Source organism: Camellia sinensis, chromosome 7, assembly GCF_055761805.1.
Source record: "Camellia sinensis isolate YWXY chromosome 7, ASM5576180v1, whole genome shotgun sequence".
Taxonomy (NCBI): domain Eukaryota; kingdom Viridiplantae; phylum Streptophyta; class Magnoliopsida; order Ericales; family Theaceae; genus Camellia; species Camellia sinensis.
The window spans coordinates 131,822,697-131,832,745 of NC_138967.1; the positions used below are offsets into that span (position 1 = coordinate 131,822,697).

Here is a 10,049-nt window from a genome sequence, read left to right on the forward strand (position 1 = left end):
TCAGTAAAAATAAAAAAACACGAAAAACAAGAAAGTAGAATTTTTTTGAAAAACCTAACCAAGCAAGCTGATAATAATAATAATAATAATTCTCTTAGGGTGCGTTTGTTTAGACGGACTGGATAAGGGGTTTGTAATCCATCGGTCTGTTAGTCCCGGGATACATTGTCCCCGGACTATTTGGTCGGATTGGATTTGTAACCTATGTTTGTTTAGTCATGGAATTAGATGTTTGGATTAGACTATTTTTAGTAAACCCAATGTTTGGTTAAACGGACTGAATAAGGATAAATGTTCAAAAGGCTATTTTACCCTTGTAGTTTATAATTTTTATTTAATATATAATTTTAAATTTGTAATCTATAATTTATAACTTATAATTTAACAACACTAAAAAAATTTAATTTATAAGGCCATAATTTTTAATTTATTATTTTCAATTAAATTAAATTTATAATTTATAATTTATAATTTTTATTTAATATATAATATATAATTTTATTTAATATATAAATTAAATTTTCAACAACAATAAAAAAAATTTAATTTATAAGGCCATAATTTATAATTTATTATTTTGAAATAAATTTAATTTATAATTTATATTTTTTATTTAATATATAATTTTAAATTAACAACACCAAAAAAATAATTTAATTTAATATGTAAATTTAATTTTTTAACAACACTAAAAAAATTTAATTTATAAGGCCATAATTTTTAATTTATTATTTATAATTTATAATTTATAATTTATATTTAATATATGATTTTAAACTAACAACACTAAAAAAATAATTATAAATGTTCAAAAGACTATTTTATTATTTTCTAATTGTTTACTAAGTAATAGCATAAAGGGTAAAATGGACATTTCTTAAAATAATCTCATGGGATACCAATCTCATGGTTTCTATTTCACACCCCCCATGGGATAGGATATTCCAATATTTGTGGGACTAATAGTCCGGAGCAAAATTTTACAAACAAACAATGAACTATTAGTCCGATGAGACTAATTGTCCAATCCCCACTCTCTGATCCTTCAAAATAAGCATGCCCTTAGTACATTTGTTCTTGGGACATGGCTTAGAGGGAAGAAAAATTATGAAAAATAGTTGAGACCACTAAAAATAGTGTTCTAATAACACCACTAATGATGTGGCAGTTGATCCTATCCACTGCCTTTGCCTTTGCCTTTTATTTTTTTTTTTTCAATGACATTTTTAATATATTAGTGCTATTTACTGACCTCTTTATTAGTGATATAAATCATTATTGAAAAATTATTTCTTGATAAAGGGCATTAGCTGAATATGTCTTTGACCAATCATTAACTATCACACCTTTATATTTTCTAATCATCTGATATGGAATCGTAAAATTTAGTCATTCTACCAACCACACCATACCTGAAGCATTACCAGGACCACTAATAACTTCCCGTTGACCTTTTTCCACCTTCATGCTTCAGCTTAAGCAAGTCAGACGTTGTTGATCCACGCAAAAAAATTTTTATCCACCCAAAAGTCAGAGGTTGTTGAATGTATCTAATCGCACTCATATCAGAAGTTGCTGAATGCGTCTAATCACATTCAAACCCCTTATTTTTCTCCGTTGGTTCAAACGTAAAATTGTTTACCATCATTTTCAGTTTTTGTTTTTTTAAAAATAAAAATAATAAAAAGTTTGAGAGCAATATCGTCTTCATTTTGACTCTATTTGGTTGTGAATTTAAATCATGATTTCACATCTTAATTCAAGTAAGGTATTTGGTTAGTGTTTTCAAACGATGATTTTAAAACTCTGTACAGAACACCTGCGGTAGTCCGGCCGGTTGACCGAAATAGTGATTTTTTTTTATTTATATAATCGAAAAAAACATTTTCTAAAATTTTTAAAATTTTTCATGTACTTTAAAATAATTTTGAGTTATATGTTTAGTTATGAGTTGTAAATTTTTGTATTACATATCAATTGTCACATCAACAATTCTCCATTCAAATCAAAACTATTTTCAAAACTCTTTACCAAACAAATTTTCTACACTCAAATCATAATTCCACAACACACAAACTCAAATACAACTCATACTCTCAAATCACATTTACAAAACTCTACCAAACGCTACCTTTGTTTTTTCAGCATGAAAACAATTTTTGGGAATTCATTACAATTTAAAACATTTACTTGTAAATGAAGTGCTTTCAAAAACTGTATGGTCCATATAAATTTTGATTTTTTTCTATTTTTGAAAATAAGAAAGCTAAGTGGTCCGAAAAAGTGGGAAACAATGAAAAATGCTTGAGATACCTAATTTATCATCCTTAAAAATCACCTCTAATGATGTGTCTGACAAGTGTCAAATTTTAATTGAAAAATGTCTCGTAACTCAAATTTTGTGGCTCAAAAGTGGCTCAAACGGTCAAAACAACGTCGTTTTGGCCATTTTTATGTTGTTCTGTACTCAAAACGACGTCGTTTTGGCCATTTGAGCCACTTTTGAGTCACAAAATTTGAGCTACGTAGCATTGTCGATTTTAATTTGTAAAACATCCCATCATTTAGAGTTTAACCTTAATGCCACAACATTAGGGATCATTTATGACTGATAAATTAGGAGACGTAACATTGTTGAAAAGAAATTTACCAACATTCACAATCTCCAACATATTTTTATTTTACCGTCTAAAAAATCTTATTTTTATTTTTATTTTATTAATCCATAAAAAAGTAATTATAAATATAAAAATAATATATTAAATAGATCATTAACCTAGTTAGAGAGTCAACCATCACTAAACTCAAGCTCAAACCCAACAACTATTGCTACCTACCAGGCTAGCTACATAATGGGAGAGAAATACACACTACTATAAAGGGTATCAAACTCCCCTTAATTGGAGTTAAATCCAAGATCTCGCAGTATAAAATAGTAATACACAACAACTAAGTCAAAGATCCTAATTCAATCTCCAATATTCGTCCTAATACATTCATTTGGGTTTGGGTAACTTTTTATTTATTTATTTTGTTAGTAAAAAAAAATTAAGATTTTATAGACAAAATTTTAGGGGCGAAATCGCTTTAGAGACAAAATAATTTAGTAATTAAAAATGTCATTGTCATAGTTTTAGCAATGCAATTAGACATTTAGTGATGAATTACCATGTTTTGAAACTAAAATTTTTGTGCTAAAAAGTAAATATTTTTGGTACAAAATTATTGTCCCAAAAATGTATTTTTTGACGAAGTTTTTAAAATTTTATCACGGAAGGTCATTTTTTAAAACTTTTTGGAACTGCCTTTTAATGATGATATAAATTAGTCTCTTAATATTTTTTGCAGTAATTTTGTTTTTTATTTTTGGTGAAAAAAATTTAAAAATTTATAAAGTACTAGCGTATGCCCGTGCCTAAAGGGGTGTAAATAATATTAAGATTAAAATGCAGTTATAAAAATATATTTAATCCCAACACTATTTAATAGGACAAAAAAAATTTAATAGGAGAAAAAAAAAATGGAAAAATACCAAATAGAAATATACCATACAGAGAAAACTACATAATCATTCTGTTCTGGACAGGTTGTTTTCGAATTGGGTAAGAGAGAGAGAGTAGTAGAATCTCAAATAAGCTCATCATTTAATTTTTTATTTTTTAGAGAAACAAAAAAAGAGAGAATTTTTGAATGTAAAAATGGTAGGGACTAAGAAATTGATTACAAAAAATACAACGCGCACACACAAATTCTATCATTCAACAAAATTGTTTTCATCAGAAGGTTACATGTTGGAGAAAAGTTCCACAACAATAGACGCGTGTTTGAACAAATTAGAACATCTCAAATTATTCAATTTTATTTTTTTGGGTAGTGTAGTGTAGCCTAACTCTCATGTTGGGAAAATTACAGTGATACTCAGAAAAATAATTGAAACCTAGAGAAAAGTATCCACAATTCTACACATAACCCAAGTACTCCATTTCGGGCCGGTATTGTGATTTATGGGTGGAAAACGCCAAACCCACCAATTTTCCACCCATAAATCAAAATGGGATTCATGGATATTTCTGTGATTTGGTGTGGCTCAAGTGTATGATAACATATTTAATGGGATTACTATCCCAATTGAGGATAGTGATTCCCTAAATTTAAACATTCAATTTAAAAATCTATAAACAAATCAAGAATGTAGATCCGGATCCAAACCCACCAAATTTTTTTTAAAAAAAAATAGAACCCAGTTTGGTGGCATATAAGCCTACCAAACTTTAAATAATATTAAGATTAAAATGCACGAATCCCATTTTTTTTAATATAAAAAATAAAAAATAAAAATAGAAATAAAAAAAGAAAAAAAATAAAAATAAAAGCCTATAAGTAAAGAGACGATTACCACTATGTGAAAAGGTAAAAAGAAATTTATAACCTGGAACATGATAAAAACTGCAACCTAATTCCAACATACAAAGATTCTTTGAATAGATAGGAACATCTCAAACGTGCACGCGTGCGCACACACATAAATCACATTTTTTACAGTAGAAACTATGACAAACAATCTGGTAATTCCCGGTCATGGCATCATCGGCTTTTCCATCTTCTACTTAGCAATTATAGCATTTTATTGCTTTGCAAAATGAACTCAAATCAATGTTATTTTTCTTATAAAAAACTAAATAATATGAAAAAGGAAAAAGAAGAAAAAAAGAAAAAAAAAAGATGATATAGTCTGTGATCATGTTTCAGAATAAAAATATTCAATGACAGGTCGAACTATCAATGGTATCCTTACTACATGTAAACCATCTTCCCAATACAAATTTCCAAATGTATATCTTCCTAGAACTCTCAGTTGGGAGCAAAATGTTACCTTGAACTTGAGCATTTTTGTTGTAAAATTGAAAAACAAAATCGAGGGCTCAACTGTCACATTTATGCCCGGGGGAGCTTCAACGCGAGCAACATAGAAAGATAATATCGGACCAACGTTTGTGACTGTTATTGACATTGTCACAGTATGCTTCAGCTCTGGAATAGAGATAGATAGCAGATTAAGGTTTAAAAGGAAGTTCGGTGTTCTTTGGCATGGGCTGCTATCCCTGGTTATTGAGCTGATGGCAGTGTCATTATAGCCCATGGAGCAATGAAATTTGACATAGTCTGTGACTTTCATGTCGTATATGAGACCGGGATTTATGGCTTTGTTAGGATCAACATGACTACACATGACCACCTCCGTAGTCGAATTTATGCACATACAAATTTGATTGCACAAAAACTATGTTATGTACTCCCGGAAATGCAAATTCAGAAACACCAGAAGTTTGTTTTTAAACTACCTTAAAAATCCAGAGCCAATAAAAAAAAAAATGAAAAGGTATAGTCACTAACTCTCTTCTTCTTCTTCTTTTTTTTTTTTTTTTTTTTTTCTTCTTCTTCTGTTTATTTCTTTTACTATTTTTCAACCAAGGTTGATTTGTTGAAGAACAAATTTGGGTTTGATGAAGCTTTTAACTATAAAGAGGACTTGGAAGTAGCTCTAAAAAGGTGAGCATTTCATGTTCTTGTATAGAAATACATCACAACACTAAAAGATTTAGAGCCTGAGTACATTGCTGGATAGAATGGATGCTACTATAGATAGAAGGGAAAAAAAAATCTACCTTCTAAATGACCCAAAGAGAGGTTGCAACTCTTTAAAACTGGCAAAGGTTTGTGATTGTCTAGAGGAATCGGAGGCCCCTGTTTGAACCTATAGCTGCAAAAAATCTCGACTGCAGGGCGAAGATGAATGCATATAAGCAAAAGATCTTACAATAAATATATCATTTCAATACCCATATCACATTATTCAACAAATCCACAATTACTTTTCATCTCAGAAATCCCAATTCAATTTTAACTAAAACTAAGCAGATACAAAATCTTCAAAAATCAATTCCCTATTAAAAAAAAAATGGAAGAACATATCACAACAAAGGTAGCAAAACCCTAATTGTGTGAATCAGTAATCGATGTCAAACCAATGTAAGAAACTATAAAGTAAATCAAATGGATAATCAAAACAACAAAATTAAATAAATAAATAAATTCAAGAATGCCACTTTCACCGACAAAATCATAGATTGCAGATGAATTCAAATCCAAATTCCGATTAGATAAAACCATTACAAACAAAAGATTGAGTCTTGAAGAACAAATTGCAAATATATAAATTAGGTAAAATTAGTAAAGGGTTCAAACAAAAATTAAAATGGAAAGATCATACACAATAAACTAAATCAAAATTGAAATGAAAACAATTTATGATTAAGGAACATTAGGCAAACTGGATATATATGTTACTACTTGATAGCCTCACATATTAGATGAAATAGGATATTAAGACTCGACCTAAGTTCTTCATGGGTGAAGAAGTGATCCTTACGTAGGAAAATTACCTTCCTCAGAAATTGATTGACTGTGTAAGTCTAAATTGACTTCTAAATGCTTGAGGAATATGCCCTTAGCATTATAAGTTTATTTTAATTAATGTAATCACAATATAAATCAAATATAACATATAATTAATTCAAATAAATCAAGACAGTTGTGATTACAAATTCAATAAATCTAGATTCAATGACATCACCCACTTTTGATGTTGAGCAAACTTTAGATCCAATTTCATAGCTCTCATCTAATTCTCATGTTAGGAGAGTGACAATAGAAAGCTAGCAGTAAAAAAATACATAAATTAGAAAAAGGACTTAAAATTCTAATGGGTAACAACTCCTCCTGAACAAACACCTCTACAATCAGCCAAAAATCTGCCCGTGTGAATCAACCATTGCACACGAAAGATGCAGGAAAAAATGAAGTCATGATGGATACAGGTTCTGTTTACATAGGGGATAATTAAGGTTTAAAAATCCAGCAGTCACCTCTATTGAAAAGGAAAAAATTAAATCCAAAAGAGTTCAAATAAAAAATTAAAAGAATTTACCTTCTAAATGACCAAAGAAATGTAGGCTTGATTTGTAATTTTTCAAGAATGCTGTAGGTCTTCCAAGAGAAAAGGCCCCTGGTTTTCCCTTTTGGATGAATTGGCCAGGAAGCTAAATACATGCAAACTTGAATTTTCTGCACACCATACCAAATAGCACAACAATTTAAAAAATAGTAACCGAAATTTGGCAATTGAATGTTATAACCTTGCATGACAATTGAATGTTATAAACAAAATTAACATATATACACATACAAATTTGATTGCAGTCGACTCACAAATGCAAAATCAGAAACACTAGAAGTTTGTTTTTAAACTCCTTAAAAATCCAGAGCCAAAAAAAAAAAAAAAAAAAAAATTGAAAAGGGAAAAAAAATATACCTTAAAAATTATTTTGTTTTCTTTCATTTTTCTTTGCTTTCCCAGCAACCAAATGTTGGGGCTAGTATTGTCAAAAATGCTTACTCACCCATTTCTTGGTGAGTTTTTCAGATACAGATGGAACTCAAATCTAATTTTAATTTAAGATATTGTTGGTAGCTTAATAACACTATTGTTTATATTCATCTATAGTCATAGACTCCTCTCAAGTCGTTTTGATGCTGAAGTGCGATTAAGATGATTAACAAACATCATAATGTTTTACTTTATCGGTCCCTCTTAAAAGATAATTTTTTTTTTTAATTCTAAAATTTAAAAAGTTAAAATAAACTTTAAAACGTTCACTATTTTTTTCCTCTAATAAAAAACGTTAACTATTTTTAAATATTTATTTTTAAAAAATATATATATTTTTTTTCAACTTGTCTTGTCGTCCAGAAACTTGGGCACTCTTATGTTTTGGTCTTACACATTTTCCATGCAGAGGTTAACTGGGCTAGTGATCCAAATTTCACATTTGAACTTGAGGATCTATAACCAACTTATGACCTTCAAGAACTACATATATGCCAGTTACAGGTTAAGACAGAACATAGATGCAGGGGTCCAGGTTTTTCTGAGTTTGGGGTATTGTCAAGTGAGACATGTTTTGTAGGACTCTAATTACACTGAGAATCAATTATCATCTCAGTGCTTGCAGGATTTTACCATATGAATCCTAATATCGTTGTTTGTTAGAAAATGGTTTCTCTATTTTATTTTCACTATATGTTGATATGGGTTTGTTTATATTGTTTTTTATTCCAGACTTTGAATAAGTTTTTATGCGTAATATTAGGAGACTCAGCACGTGTTTTCTATAAAATATTCACTTTCCTTGAATTGAATAGGATTATTAATTGGCAGTTTATCAATTATGAAACAGTTGAACAGAATACTTAAATGGTTGGGTTTCACAAAGAATGAAGCTGATTCTCAAGTAAAATGGGAATACTCTCTTAATATTAGTTCGTCATCAGGAAGCTCGATGCAGAATAGCAGAAGCCATGGCTTTGGGAAAGTCCGTTGGCTCTTGCATTGATATAATGGAGAACACATTAATTGACAAAGAAATATAGATATATTATTACCTTTTGTTTTTGCCAAAACTATGTGTTAGTTGGACAGATCAAAGAAAAATCTTTCAAAGCCTTCTAGTCATAGTTTAAAACTTGCTCCATATTGAGAAGTCAAGAAACCTAGCAGATTACTAATGCAATTCAATTACCCATAAAGCCACAATAAATTTTTAAAAAGAAAAACCAAAAAGAGAAAAACCATTGTACATCACATAATTTAATTTTAAAATTATTTGAAAATAAATAAACAAATAAAGAACGCATCTAATTTCGTACCTATCCCAATTTGAAACAAATGAGTTAATATGTTATCATTATTTTGGTGGGTTTGGCATTTTTCATTATAAATTATTTCTTTTATTTATTTCTCAAATAGCAGTCTTTTTTTAATTAAACACATGAACTATCCCAATTTGAAACAAATGAGTACCGGACATTGCCATGATTAAACCATACCTGTTTATCGCACCACAGATGAGAGAGAAAGGTAAAGAGAGAGATCAAAGAGAGAGTAAAGTCGGGTTTCACAAAGAATGAAGCTGATTTTCAAGTAAAATGGGCTGCTATAAATACTCTCTTAATATTAGTTTGTCATCAGAAAGCTCGATCCAGAGTAGCAAAAGCCATGGCTTTGGGAAAGTCCGTTGGCTCTTGCATTGATATAATAGAGAACACATTAATTGACAAAGAAATATAAATATAGTATTACCTTCTGTTTCTGCCAAAACTATGTGTTAATTAGACAGATCAAAGAAAAATCTTTCAGAGCATAATGCAGATCATGAGTCATAAACTGACCCCATTTGTTTCGTATGTCGTCCAGCTTATATTGTCATTTTGTTTTTCTTTTTCTACATCTAGATCATTTCCCCTTAGGTGCCCAAGTCTCATTCACTTTTAAGTACATGTTTTTGTTTTTCCCTTGTAACGTCTAATGTGGTGTTTGGGTGTCAAATTATCTGGATTTAGTTTTCATGTTGAAGCACACATATGATCTGATAAATGGTGTATGAAATTGCTTTTCATGTTGACCCAAATTTCAGTTACTTTTCCTCAAATTTGGGTCTTCTCAAATTTCAGCTTCAATTCTTATTTTTTTGCCTAAAATTTCAATTCTTATTTTTTTGCCTAAAATTTCAACACACTGAAAATTCATCAACAAAAGAACCAAAAACAAAACAATTAATGATAATAGGCAAAACTCATGAAGCCGTAACCTGATAAATACCTGATATTGCCAAATCTTCTCATACTCAGCTCCAACAAAGATTGTAGAAAGAAAAATAAATCAATTGAATTGAATTGGGTCTTCTAAAATTCCAGCTTCAATTCTTCTATTTTTGCCTAAAATTGCAACACACACTGAAAATTCATCAACAAAAGAACCAAAAACAAAACAATTAATGATAATAGACAAAACCCATGAAGCCGTAGCTGGAAAACCAATCGCTACCTCTTCGTCTCCAAGGGCTTCAACGGCGATCTCACCATCTCCGGATCCAAGAAAACAATCTACGCTAGCCGATCTCTACGTGAATGATTCGCTCCATCAGATTCGA

At 29.8% G+C, this 10,049-nt stretch overlaps 1 long non-coding RNA gene across 1 annotated transcript; it reads right to left on the reverse strand.

Annotated features, from left to right (window-relative positions):
* Positions 1-4,645: 4,645 nt before the first annotated feature.
* On the reverse strand, positions 4,646-9,836 carry LOC114292751 (uncharacterized). The gene is made up of 2 exons (XR_014336105.1): positions 9,719-9,836; positions 4,646-7,125 (listed from the first exon to the last, which is right to left on the reverse strand). It is a non-coding gene; the product is annotated as an uncharacterized LOC114292751 (long non-coding RNA).
* Positions 9,837-10,049: the final 213 nt, after the last annotated feature.